The 15,000-nt window shown below is 42.6% G+C and overlaps 1 long non-coding RNA gene across 1 annotated transcript in view; it reads right to left on the bottom strand.

The window, feature by feature from the left end:
• Positions 1 to 901: 901 nt before the first annotated feature.
• LOC147021698 (uncharacterized) overlaps positions 902 to 15,000 on the bottom strand; it is a 20,465-nt gene continuing 6,366 nt past the window's right edge. The window contains exons 3-4 of the long non-coding RNA XR_015060890.1: positions 10,495 to 10,621; positions 902 to 3,302 (exon numbers count right to left, since the gene is read on the bottom strand). This is a non-coding gene — a long non-coding RNA (uncharacterized LOC147021698). The remainder of the gene's footprint in view (positions 3,303 to 10,494; positions 10,622 to 15,000) is intronic.

The following is a 15,000-nucleotide window of genomic DNA, read 5'->3' as shown; positions in this document are numbered from 1 at the left end:
TCTACTGTCTCACTTATCCATCCCTAAGAATATCACTTAACAGTTCTAATGGAATTCACAAGAAAAACAACAAAACGAGTGGTGTGGAGGATGGTCACGAGGTGGCATTATGCCATCCCACACATTTCAGAGCAACAACAACAGCAAAAGAGTCCATGGAGGCATAAATGTTTATGCAGCATGGAGCATATCATTGGACCCCATCCAGCAGGGGGTGCTGCTCTTTCACTTGCACTTACACTCACTCATTATTTGCACGATACAACTTTTAATGCCTAGAGCCTTATTGTCTTGGGTCCTGCTGTGTAGGTCTTGGCCTCTCTGTTGCTCTTTGCCCCCTTGGCTCCTCTTGTGCCTCGGTGGCCCCTGGGCCAAATTTCTACAGATGATTAGGAGGAGAATGTGTAGCAATTGTGAAGATGATGAACACAATTCCGACTCACCATGAATTTGGTGGATTGAAGAACCATTGGAATAAACGTTCACTTGTGAAAAATCGGCTAAAAGTTCATCAACAACCCCTCTCCATTTGGTAATCACGATATGAAGCAAACGGCGAGCAGTAATTGAGAAAAATAAATAACTCATAAAAGTCCATGAAAATACATCCGAGCCCACAGAGAAGATGGGGAATGTTTGTGAGTGTTAGCAAAAGCACCTCTGGCGAGCACAAGCACTGGTGAAAAATTAAAGCGATAAAGTAAAATCCACAACCAGGTAACGTAAAAGACGTCTTACGAAAAGTGATACTTCGCTGTATAAACTCCAAAAATAAGCAGAAAGTAGAAATGACTTCTCCACAAGGCCACGTGTCTCTCTGTTGTCTTCGCACCGTCCTCCATGTCGTTTTCCCAATGTTCTGGTGACATCATTCTCTTCAAAGAGAAAAGGAAAAGAGGAAAAGGTGATTCCCTTCCTTTGAAGGGAATCACCTTTTCCCCTTTTGAAACCAAACCAAAGAGTGAAAACAGCACCCAGAAAGAAAAACGATGATTGGTGGTCAATCAGGTGAAACCACACTTCATGGTAAAACAATCACACAACTATTGGAATGGTTTAGCTATACACTACATCAGAGTGCACTACACTACTCCACGACAGTAAGCCTGCTCCTCGATAGCTGGTAAATAAAATGATGAAGATAAGCAATCCGTGACAATATATGGAGTGTTGAGTGAAGGTACTGCCAAAGTTGTAAAACTCACATCATCCATAATCTATTATACAATGCGAAGTGTAGTGTCTGTCTGTGCGTTTGGCTGTCTCCCGTTTCTGATGGCCGGTTCCAGCGTGCTTTTGAAAATGAAATTTTCTTTTCAGAAGAAATGCACGATTCCAAACGAGATACATTTTAAATGTATAAATACAACATGGAAATCACAGTTTGTTTATTTAGAATGTGCTAAGATATCTAAGGCCGAGCTATATACTCTCATCCCGGTATTTCACAGACTGGGTGAATCATCAATGTGTGTGCCATCCCTCCAATGGATGTGAAATCGGCCGCCCTGTCTACCGACATTAGTTTGTGGATGTTAAAGAGCCCCACGGTGTTCTTCGAGAAGATTTTAGGTGAGCTATCGCCGGCAAGGTGGCTAAATTACAAATTCATGCCTGAACTACTGCTCGGAAGACAATGGCAAACTAACCAGTATACGAGCCTTGACGGTATACAAAAAAAACCCTTTCTCAGGAAGCTGCTTCGGCAGCACCAATGCTCTCTGACAAAGTATGCTCACATTTTAAAATGTTAGAACATGGACATGAAAGAGAGGCGGAGAGGGGAGGATAGTGGTGTTGGGGAGGGGATGGAGGGAGGGAAGGGAGGGAAAAGAAGGGAGAGGGAGAGAGGGGAGGGGAAGAGAGAGGAGAGGGAGAGAGAATTCGGGGAAAGGCAGCAGGAGGTTGGAAGAAGAAGTTTCCTTCTGTATCCATGCTATCCACCCCATTCCTCCCCACACCCATTATTTGTCCAAGTCTTGCTCTATTTTGTCCTTCAACTCCACTATTGGTGCCCCCCATCTCTCTACTGTTCCCTTTGTCCTGTTGAGTCCTGATGTGTTCAGTGTTCAAGCTCTTCCATGAGCTTTGCCTGTATCCAAAAATTTTTTTCTTAGGTTGGCAACCATTCTATATGCTTGACGGAAGGAAATGTCTCTTTCTGCTTTGAAGTTCCTTGGAAGGGAAGTCATCTATTATATATTGTGAACCATGGTGTCTGTCCATGTGTTCAGCTTTCTCTCATTTATGGCGCCGACTTCTCGCACTGCATTTGAAAAGGTCATCATTCACTTTTGAAATGACAGGAGAACAGTCATGAGTAATGTTGATGCCAAATTTTATTTTGCATCCAGGAGATTTTTCCCTGTTTTTAGACAAATTGAGCTTCCGCCGCCCAATAATGCACCACCATTTTGTGGTGGGCAGAAAAAGTATCTCAGAGCTTTGACTCTGTGTGAAACCATGAATGCAACGCAATTAACCTTTTTAAAGTCAATTAAGTAATTCAAATTAATAGATTAACTTAACCTTTTCCCATCACTGGGGACATATACTTTTGCTTGCTTTTACGTCACTGGGGGCAGGTACTCTTCCTCATATAATATAAGGAAGACGATGTTCTATGTACACATCCAATCTGTCATCCTTAATTGGGAGTAATTATGACATATCTCATGAGACAACTAACGTAACCTGTAAATCAAGACATCGCTAATGAACGGCTTACCTAATACTGCACCCCCACCCACAATCTTTCCCTCTCGAAAGCATTTATTTTACAGTATGCTGTACATATAACGGCCAAAGATCCTTTTTACAGACATTAATATGACAATCTGCATCCAACACTGAGAGGTAAACTGCATTGGAATAATCATAGTGTTTTACTTGTTTAAAAGAAACTTGTGCAATAATGTTTTGATAACTTGGTCAGTTTTGAAGCTGAAAAGCATTTTTGTTTCTCTCGTCCAAGGATATGACTGCTGACATCATGGGTGTCACAATTTTGTGCAACTATTATTTCTACTACTACAGTATTCGTTTTCAGGTAACTTGTCATGCAAAATATTTAGTTTGATTCAGATATACAGTACTGTATCAAGTCTGACATTTTTTTCAGAAAGACCTAATGTGCACATCTTTCTGATGAAGAAATGTTGGATGTGGGGTTACTAACTGGATAACTGCAGGAACCAACTGTAAAAATTACAGCACTTCACCATGATACTATCTCCAGAGAACAGTTTAAATAGATCTAGATGCTCTTGATGAACTTTCCAATTTCTTGGTGAGTTCTGGTGCTGCAAAGACACAAAACAGAAAATATAAATTTATAGCGTCATCAATACAAATGTCTTTCCTTCGTGAAGGTTATGGCACTTATTAATGTATACAAAAGGTTTACAATGAATGACGTCAGATAAAACTACATGTACTGTCGGACCCCGCTATTTGCGGGAGATACGTTCCTGGAAAATGTCACGAATAGTGAATCCGCGAATAGCGGGGCATTGTTTCAATGGAAAAAGGGGGGATCGCTTCCCAGAGGTTAGTGACTTGCGAAAAATACCGTGAATGCGAAGCCGCGAATGTTGACATTGCGAATTGTTTCAATGGGAAAAAAGGGGGATAGGTTCTTGGCAGTTCCTGGTTCATGAAAAATGCTGTGAATGGTGAATCCGCAAATGGCGAAGCCACGAATGTCACATATTGTTTCTTTGGAAAATGGGCGATAGGTTCCTGGCAGTTCCTGGTTCATGAAAAATGCTGCGAATGGCGAATTCACAAATGGCGAAGCCAGGAATGTCACATTGTTTCAATAGGAAAAAGGGGGATAGGTTCGTGGCAGTTCCCGGTTCATGAAAAATGTTGCGAATGGCAAATCCGCAAATGGCAAAGCTGCAAAAGTCACGTATTGTTTCAATGTAAAAAGGGTGATAGGGTCCCGGCAGTTCCAGGTTCATCGGGGAAGCATTTAAAAGTTTATAATCTTTTCGACTGCGGATGCAAATGATTAGTTTCATCAAATGATTGCAGTTTCATTAAGAAAAAAAACTTCAAAGTAAAAAAAACAACACTAAGGTACTGTTTTCAATGTTTATTGAAGGAATACGATTAACAATTTATTAAAAGCGAGTAACCAATCATACCGTAGAAGTTAAAAAAAAAATCACAAGAAAAGCAGGAACCGTTTCAAAATTTTATATGCACAAACAAATGCAACTTTTCAAATGATGTTGATGATGTTTTAAAATCCAGTGAAGTCAGTGGAGTCGTCTGAAGACCACACAGGTGGGGGTGCTGATGAATCGTGCAACAAAAGGAATGTAGGTGAGGGCGCTGAAGCAAATGAAGATCCTGAAGAGTCGCTCAGTGAATGAGAGTCAGGAGAGGTGGGAGAGGCAGGCGAGGATGCTGGTGTTCCTGAGGTGGATGAACCAGGGTCGAAGAACTCCGTGGTGGTCATATGGCAGCTTAGCTGCCGGGGTAGCTATCATTTCTTGAAGCATGACTGTGTCGCTGATGCAGTGCCCCTCTACCAGTACACACACACTGGAACTGGTACTCGTTTTGCCGACCTCGGAAGGATGACAGGCTGAGTCAACCCCCTGGTGTATTAATTCAGCGGCCGACAGGGCTTCAACTCAGGACCCTAGGATCCCAAGCCGCCACCCTAACCACTGAGCCAATACCAGGCGAGAAGAACTCCGTGATTGAGAGCTGCCTGGCAGATTGCCATAGATTTTGATGTAGTTCCTTTTATGGGAGCATTACATCATGCAACCCACTCTTGACTTTGACCCAGGAACTTGACAATGAGTTTGTACCTCGACACCTCTTCCTCATCACTGCCAGCCTCCTCCTCCTCCTCCTCCTCCTCCTTGGAAACCTTGGTAATGGCTCCCAACTCCTCCTCGACATGTGAGGTGATAAGAGTATCCAACTCTGCAGGTTCCATGTCATCAAAGCCTTCTCCTCCCACCTGAATTGCCAACCTGACAATTTTGTGCCTCTCCCCGTGTTGTCGGGAAAGCCTCTGAAGTTCTTCACTGCCTGTGGCCATAGGTGTGCCAGCAGGTGTTGATGGTGGAGGCTATCACCTCGTTCAGCGTCTCTTTGATTGCGCTGATGCAGTGGGCTATGTTGATCTCCTTCCAACACTGCATGACAGTGAGCTCTGGGTCAGTCCATTGCATCCAAAATGCGGCAAAAGATGCGGCAGGTATAGTATGGTTTGAAATTTGAAATTACCCTTTGGTCAAGTGTCTGGATCAGGGAGGTGGTTTTGGGTGGTAGGAAGATCACCTCGACATTCGGGTGAGCCACCTTCAGGTCCCTGGGGTTTCAGGATTGTTGATGAGCAGAAACGCAAGGTTTTGTTCTGCAAGGTATCTCTCCACCTGAAGAAAGAAACAGTTATGGAATCAGTCTATGAAAATTGCTGCCATCACCCATGCCTTCCTGTTTGCCCTCCAAAACATGGGCAGTGTGTGCTTATTCTTGTCCTTGAGAGCACGTGGGTTCAGGGAACGGTACAATATCATGGGCTTTGTCAAATAATTAAAATTGCTTTGTCACCCATGCCTTCCTGTTGGCCCTCCAAAACATGGGCAGCATGTGCTTGTTCTTGCCCTTGAGAGCACGTGGGTTCAGGGAATGAGGCAACATCATGGACTTCATCATACAGTGTCCTTTTGCATTTGCACAGAGGAGAAGAGATGCCCGGTCCTTTGCGGCCTTGAATCCCTTGAATTCTGATGTTGTCCCCTCGTGCTTCTAGATAAAAGTTCACATTGGCATCTTTTTTCCAAAACAGGCTGGTCCCGTCGGTGTTGAGCACATGCTATGGCAGATACCCCTTCTCCTCAATGAGCTGTGTGAGTTGAGCAGGGAACACTCCAGCTGCCTAGTGGTCCATAGAGGCACACTCACCTTTCAGTTTTATGTTTCGGAGACCATCGCGCTTCTTGAAGCGGTCAAACCATCCACTGCTCACTTGGAATGGACTGGGGCCGCTCTTACCCACACCACTCGTGCTTGCACCACCCGTGCCAGCCAGTTGCGCACACATTCACATTGCCTTTGCGTGAATGAGAGGTCCATTTAAAGGCATGTTTTTCTGCGCGTTGTCCTCAATCCATACACTGACCCCTTCTCCATCCTTTCTATGTGGACATCCCGGACATGGGTGACCACTTTGGTGCTCGGTACAGCGCTCGCCGCAACACTTTCTCAGATTGCCTTCTCGTTCTTCCATATGTAGCGGGCAGTGGATTCATTTACTCCATACAGTCTGCTCACAGAGGCCACCCTCTGTCCTCTCGACAGCCGGTTCAACAGATCGACTTCGTGACTCAGGCTCATCACTTTCTTCTGCCTCTTGACAGTTGACAGATCTCTGGCACTGGTCTTGCGTTTGGGAGCCATATTTGATCAAATGAGCAGAACGAGAGGCAAAACACTGGTCAAGGCAGTGTGATTAGAATAATGATTGAGATCCAGGACATGCTGCACATAAGTTGTCATGCGGGAATTGTGGGTAGCTGTGAGAGGAGTGAGTAACCTTGTTTGTGGGGGATGTTGGCAGATGCTAATGTGTTACCAGGTGTATTTAGCTGGGGTCTGGGGTTACTTAGCAGGTATCATCAGATGTAGTGAAACATTTTAATTTGTGAGGGGAAAGGAGTTGGGGGGGGGGGTGGGGTGACATCTTCAGCAGCTTGTAATAGATTTGGTGAAGCATTTAAATTACTTACGTGAGTGTGCATACTAACATGATAACGTCCACATAACATGATGCTGCCACCACCATGCTTCTCATTAGGGATGGTATTCCTTGGCTGATGTGCTGTGTTGGGTTTGCGCCAAATGTAACATTTTTCATTTAGGCTAAAAAGTTCCATTTTGGTTTCGTCAGACCACAAAACATTTTGCCAAATGGCTTCAGAATCTCCGGCATGGCTTTTTGCCAACCTTAAACGGGTCTCAAGGTGGGCTCTTTTGAGTAATGGCTTCCTTCTTGCCACCCTACCCAATAGGCCAGACTTGTGGAGTGCTTGGGATATTGTTGCCACATGCACACAGTGACCAGTCTTGGCCATAAAGGCCTGCAGCTCTTTCAAAGTTGCTATTGGCCTCTTGGTGGCCTCTCTCATCAGTGTCCTCCTTGCTTGGTCATCCAGTTTAGAGGGAATCGCCTGATATTGGGAGGGTCTTGGTGATACCATATGCCTTCCACTTCTTAATGATTGTCTTGACTGTGCCCCAAGGGATATTCAAGGTGTTTGAAATATTTTATACCCATCCCCTGATCTGGGCCCTTCCTCAACTTTATCCTGGAAGTCGTTTGAAAGCTCCTTGGTTCTCAAGGTTGAGTCTTTGTTGTGAAATGCATTACCCAGTAAAGGAAACTGACAACAACAGCTGATTTTATTCTGAAATAATCAGAATCACTACAATTTAACACAGGTGGAGGCCAATGAAGTTGGTGTCTGATTTTGAAGGTGATTGGTTGCACCTGAGCAAATTTACAATTGCTATTATAAGAGGGTTGGACACTAATCCAACCAAGATATTCTAGTTTTGTATTTTTAATTCATTTTCTTAAATTTGTGTAATTTGTTTTTCATTTGGAAGTTGTTGGTTACGATGTGTAAATATTGATGGGGGGGAAAAAAAAATCTGATTTAATGCAATTTAATTCCAGGCTATAAGGCAACAAAAGGTGAAAATTTTGAAAGGGCGTGTAGACATTCCATCGGCATTGTACCTCGAATGGTGGAATAAGCTTCACCACTTGGTTACATGGCTGGTGGAAGATGTGTTTTAGAATTGTTATGTACGCAGCTCATGGAAGAGGTTTTGGAACTGTTTTATGTGCGCGGTTAGTGGAATTTTTTTTCTGTCCAAGAAAAACTGCAAATACGTGAAGCACAAGGACGCCAAGTGTCGAAGCAGGTCACATTTTGTAACGCACGAATACACAGGGTCCGCGAATAGCGAATCCACGAATAGCGGGGTTCGACAGTATTTACAAATCAGAATACACTCGTTAAATTGTACACCTTTATCTCAGCGGAGCACTCTTTTATGTAGTGTTTGGTTGATAAAGTATCAACAATATAGTACCAGGTTCTATTATTGGTACTTGATCATCAAATGATGATGAGGGAACACATCTTCAGACAAAGGACAAAGCATGAAGATACTGAAGTGAACCACAGAACACTTCCAACTTATATCTTGATGAAATAGTTAGACTGAGAACCAGTTAAGGAAAACAATTTATTTTATGAGCAAAAAATTTAAAAGAATGTCTTTGACATTGTGGGAAAGGAGTTGTCGCTGATATGTTCAGCACTAACACTTTGCCAGAGAAAAAAACAATCATAATAATAACGTTTTTAGTCTTCGTTGGACTGGGTGCTTATGGATTACGTCTCGTCCGTCTGTCCGTCTGCAGCTATATCTCGGACATGTATGGACCAATTCTGTTCAAATTTGGCATAAATACATTACATGATGGTATACATATGCTCATTTTGTTTCGCGATTCAATCAAAGATGGTGGACAGGCAGCCATTTTAGTTGTAAAAACCTGATGTTGAACATGTCCTCAACCATTTCTCAGACATGCATTTCCCGATCTTATTCAAACTTGGCACACAGATAACTAATGATAGCTTACATCTGCATGTCCTTTTTTTTCGTGATCTGATCCAAGATGGCCGACTGGCGGTCATTTCATTACTTAAACGTATCCTCAACCATTTCTCAGACATGCATGGTCCAATTTTGTTCAAACCAGGCACAAGCACAGTACACGATAGCATACACGTGCACATCACTTTATTTTGTGATCTGATCAAATATGGCCGACAGGTAGACAGACAGACTGGCAGCCATTTTATTTGTAAAAAAACTGGTATTCAACATGTCCTCAACCATCTCTCGGACATTCATTTACTGATCTTGTTCAAACTCGTTTTTATTCTATTTCTTTCAAACCTTTCCCATGAATCATCTTTCATGAAAATTAAAAATAAATTTTGAGTACTCTCTTCAATTTCACCCCAACCATCTTTAAGTACAGCTTACAAAAAGTGATCAGACAGCATTTTCAACTAATCATAATTTTCTATTGTCTTCAGTTATATAATTTATTTAAAACATAAATCAATATTTTAAAATGTGATACTGTTTGTGTAATTCAGTATGTCTCCCCAAAAATATATGAACATTGAATGCCTTCTGTGCGAAATTCGTATTCCCAATCAAAAACATCATACACGTCATGTGACCAACTATCTTACACAATATAACAACGTGACCCACATCATTAACATTAATCACTGATTAACCCAAACCGTATGCAATATTCCATGTCACATGACCACTCAAGTGAGTTGCACATACACATAAATGTTATAAATATGGGCGAGCCCTTTATCTCTGTGCAGCAAAATTACTAAAACCACAGGGGCCATGACAGTTTATGTCTTTTTCTCCTTGTTTTATTTTGCTTTGTGGAAGGGCGAACACTTAAAACATCAGCCACACCTCATTTCCCATGGTGGTACCTCTTCTTCTCTAATATATACAACATGTGGTCTGCAAGTGTGCATCGGTGCTTGGGAGAACAGCTGTGTATCAGATACAATACGCCCTGTAGTTTAGGGCATAAATTTATTAAGAATGTCAATCGATGATAACTCACCAAGTCTTTGTGAGACACTGTGTGACATTTATTGTCCACTAAGTCATGCTAGCGTACAGGACACCTCACTTAACGTCCATTCGAGAGACGTTGCACTCAGTGATGGAACGACCTGCCTGTGAAACACTTATAATGACAGTTTATAGTTGGCCATATGCCTGGTGTTGGCTTTATGGTTAGGGTGGTGGGCTTGGGATCCCAGGTTCCTGAGTTCAAATCCTGATTTCCCTTTGAAATAATATCAGGTGGGATTGACTCAGCCTGTCATCCTTCTGAGGTCAGCAAAATGAGCACCAACTTGCTGGGATGATTGAGTCATTCGAGTATCCTGCGTCGGAGTGGTGACCCATCCAGGATTATGCCCAACAACCCAGGAGACTGATTTGGCAGCATCAACGCTTTGCACAGAGTATGGTCCCAATGGATTTGGAATGGATAGTCAGCCATGAATCAAACCCAGATTAGACAGCACAAAGGTACCAAACCCAGATAAGACAGCACAAAGGTAAACATGCTACCTCTGCAATGTTCTGTCAGGACCCCAATGGTATTCATTGAATCAGTTCATTGTTTAACTTATCTGCAAATGCAGACAGACATTGACCTTCACAGAGACTAACTAATATATTTCACTGTGACTAACTAATATATTTCACTGTGACGACCAGAGATGAGTACTGCAGGACTCGGTTTCTTTAACCCCCACTTCACGGACTATTCTACAAATGATATCCACAATGACACACTTCTTCAATCAATTTAATACCCATGCTCACCTGCCCATGGGACAACAGAATGAATTGCATGAAATCAACAAGAGGTTTCAGGCCATCCTCACTCGACTACAATTCTGACTTTGCACAAGGCGTTTTCCATTTGTTCCAGACCCTTGAAGTGAAACGTCTGCAATGAGATTAAAAACACAGGAAAGGACATTTGATCTACAATGCCTGTGTTGCATCCTCATAGGGGTTCCAATGAACAGCTGGGAATGCTCAGAAAGCAACATCAAAAGTTTTTGTTTTTTTAACCGGATCTTTCCATCGTTGTTCTCGAAAATGGAATAGTTATGAATTGATTAATTGCTGGTTTATTTTATTTGAACTTCGGACTGCTGATTTATTTGCACTTGAGTTGTCCCAAATCCACTTCCAACAGTTTAAGATCAGTTTTGAGTGTTAATTTGGCCAATTTGAAAATATTTCCTCATATAGCTCGAGAATAAGATGTGACGTCCATCCAAGATGTTTAGAATGTCATCACGGAAGTTTTTAATGTCCCAACATCATGTAATGTTAGTTCATGCATTTATACAAAAGTTCAATTTCTGGACGAATACATCTAAAAACTGACATGAGGTGTATGGGCACAGGTATAATGCACATTGGAGTCAATTGGTCCTATGTTCAACACACTAGAGAGTCATTTGGCTGTGGGCCCAGATAACTCCGGTCTTTTCAGTGAATCCAAAACAACTGTAGGGCTCTTGTACAACTGTGGGGTTACTCCAAAGCTGAGCGAGTAGTTCAGGGATCCCATGTTGGTGCTCTTCACTGAATACCCATTTGTTTGCATTTTCGTTCTTAAGTATTTCTTTCGTCTGAGCATCTTAGTGGTGGGGTGAGTAAAGATTTGTTGGGTTTCCCTCATTGGTGTGTGTTTGAGTCTCATGGTTGTTTCACCAGGGATTTTCAGTCAAGCTTTAGGCCTGGATAGCCAGCTCCTAAAAAGTTGGGCCAATCCCACATGCATATACAAGGCACTGATCCCAAACTAATGAGACACAACATATGATTATGATTTTGTGTAGTTCTTTCTTCTGACCGCACTGTTTGAAGCAATGAATCTGTTTAAAGGTATTTATACTGAATATACACCATATCAATGATAGTTTTCTGATATATTTCCTCCTAAATAACTGCATTCAACATCATCTGAAAGCATTATTATGTATTTTTTACCAATTTTAGGGTACTCAAATACGACGTTACTAGATTATCTGACCACAGCGATACAAACCCATGGTATCGCTCATTTGGACCTTCAATTCATGTCAGGAAAAATAACACTTTATCACACAACTTCAGGTCTTATAAAGAGAAAGGGTTCCCTTTGGTCTCGAGAAACAGCACAACCATATGGATTAAAACTTTTCATATGATATTGAAAGTTGTTATTTAAGAGTATATCAGAGACTCTGGACCAGAAAGCCCCTAAAGGCAGACCTGCAGATTTGAAACAGTTGGGGGCGCTGTGGTTCCCAGCTACCCATGGAGAGCAAAGCCAGAAGCAGATCTTTGCAATCAAATGCCCTTCTCAAAATAAGATAGGGAGTGAAAAAGTTTTTCTGGATCACTACATATAAAAATGGACATGAGGTTTTTCAGACTCAGACTCACAAAACATGACAATTATTCCAATTACAAAAATAAATTACTGACTGATGGCAGCAATGACACTGGCTGGAAACTGCGACAATGTGTGGCTCTCAACGGAACCATTTTCTCTACTGAGAAAAGAGAGTGACCATCTGTGCGGAGTTTCGGCATGGCTGGACGAAGAACTTTATGATTTGCCTTCGTACTTATAAAATTAGGATTATTATTCCCATTACCTTAAATCCACGATTGAATGTATTTTATTGCATTGTCAAAGGTAAGAGCTTTGACAACTTCGAAGCTTTTTTGAATGATTTTTATGTACAAGCCTTTTCATGCAGTACATTTCATGTGATAGGCTGAGAGGATAGCTTCAAGGTATGTGCACTTGCCTCTGAGCTGTCTAGTCTTTGTTGGAATTCTGACCTAGCTATAAACTGTCACCCTGGTGTTTCACATGCAGGGAGATGCTCAAATGTGTGCACCATCCATCGGAAGGACATTAAGCCAGTGGACTTGTCCGCCAGAACTTAATGGTGGAGATTAAAAACCCCTGCACAGTGTCTTTGGCGAAGAGGTGAGTTATCACCGGCACTCGAAACAAATTAACTCTGTATAACAAAAAATAGTGTCTGTATATTCTGTATAGTGTGTCTACTCTCAGGAGAGCCAGAAAACATCACTTGTCCATTCTCAAGAATGAGCTTTCAAACTTGTCTCCCTCCTCTAAAGCCTGGTGGTGCCTTGTCAAATCTGTCTCTGGTGTATGCTCACCTTCCATCCTTTCTCTCACTTCAAATGGCACCACAGCCGACTCCGCTCGTGAGAAGCTTGAATGCCTCAATTCTGTGTTTCCTTCAAAATCTTGTATCCCTAACCCCCTCTCTCTCTGTACCCACCCTTCCCAGTAGTACCCAGCTGCTCCTGGATTCTTTTTCTTTTGCATCTGAGAAGGTAGAAAAGTTTCTGGCAACCCTCTGCAACTGGACCGGACGGCATCTGCTCACGTGTCCTTAAAAACCCGCTCTGCTGCTCTTGCACTTCCTCTCTCTGCCCTTTTCACCCTATCATTTACAATTGGTCATCTTCCATCTGCTTGAAAATCAGCCAACATCACAGCATTACATAAAAAGGTGCAAAAACTACAGACCAATTAGCTGACTTCCAATAAACAGCAACATGATGGAATCCATCATCGCAATTGAAATGAAATCATTCCTTTTCTCCGACAGCCCTTTTCTCCTACAGCCTCGTCTCAGATCATCAATTCGGATTCAGACCTGGTAACTCTACATGCTGACATGCTGATTCGATTCTCCCGAAAATGGATGGAGGCACTCAATATCAGACATGAGATCAGGGCCATCTCTCTGGACATATCTCAATCTTTCAATACAGTCTGGCATCCTGCCATGCTCTCCAAACTGTCTGCCTAAGGAATCCAAGGCCAACTCCACTCTTGGATTACTGACTTCCTCCACTCCTGTAGACAATGTGTGGCTCTCAATGGAACCATTTTATCTCCTCTCCCCATCAAGGCTGGAGTACAACAAGGCAGTGTTCTTGGCCACATCTTATTCCTAATCTTCATCAATGATTTCACTGACTCCCTGGAAAAACCTCTTTATCTCTTTATTGATGACTCCACTCTCTACCATGACATCCAACACCCCCTCTGATAGACAGGCAGCAGCCTATTCCCTCTCCTTAGACCTCGACAAAAGCATGAACTGGTCAAACACTCAGAATATGTCTTTCAATCTTGAGAAATCTTGAGAAATCTCTCAATCTCTCTCTCTCTCTCTCTCTCTCTCTCTCTCTCTCTCTCTCTCTCTCTCTCTCTCTCTCTCTCTCTCTCTCTCTCTCTCTCTCTCTCTCTCTCTCTCTCTCTCTCTCTCTCTCTCTCTCTCTCTCTCTCTCTCTCTCTCTCTCTCTCTCTCTCTCTCTCTCTCTCTCTCTCTCTCTCTCTCTCTCTCTCTCTCTCCAAATCCTTTCATCTACTTTCTCAACAACCCTCTCAAAGAGGTTCAGTCTCTAAAACTCCTGGGTCTCACTATCAGCCAAGATCTATCTTGGGCAAACCATATTAAAATGTTGGCCTCCAAAGCCAGCTGCCAATTGTGCATCCTCCTTCGTATAAAGTCCTTCCTTGTCACAACTGAACTCCTATCCACTGAGAAGGCTTTTTCATAGCTTGATGGAGTAATGCTTTCCCTTTTGGGCTGGCTCCCCTGCCTCACATCATGCTCTGAGTGATGCCGTGGAAACCAACGTCTTTAACATGATTGGATTCTCTCATGATGAAGCTGAGTCTATGGGCCTATCACTTCACCATCAGAGATAGGTTGGTGGTCTCTCTGTCTTTTTACTCCCTCTTTCCATATTTTGTCCACCCCCCCCCCCCCAGGTTTTAGCAGGGCACACACGGTCCACCATCAACCCCTTTCTGAAACTACCAAAATGCAGGATCACTGCTCACCTCCACTCTTCGTCTTTTTTCCCCCTACCTGTGGAACCAACTTTCACATTCTCTTCAATCTCATTCTTCCCATCACATCTTCAAGACAGCTGTTCACCACCATTTCATATCAACCCCGATCCAAATCCATGATCTTTTCTACCCTCGTTAGCACTCCCCCAACCTCTGACATGTATACAGTACAAGAATATAAGACCCGTCGCTTCGCTGACAGAAATACCAATCTTTGCTGTGATGGCTAATAAATAGGGCAAGAATAAAAAGGATTCCGAGTGCAGGGATAACCAGCGTCGCAAGTTGGCATTTGCAGTTTCTCCACATTGTACCCATGTATCCATAAAAAAATTTTTTAATACTTTTTTTTCATCACAAACCTTCCTGGGAGTTCCCTGAATGGACCATAGTTCGATTTGTTGAAATCTGTT

This window comes from Eptatretus burgeri, chromosome 8 (assembly GCF_056783735.1).
Source record: "Eptatretus burgeri isolate ZD-2024b chromosome 8, Ebu_testis_v1, whole genome shotgun sequence".
NCBI classification, from domain to species: domain Eukaryota; kingdom Metazoa; phylum Chordata; class Myxini; order Myxiniformes; family Myxinidae; genus Eptatretus; species Eptatretus burgeri.
The sequence above is the reverse complement of the archived record's forward strand: the minus strand, read 5'-3'. Positions and strand labels throughout refer to the sequence as shown.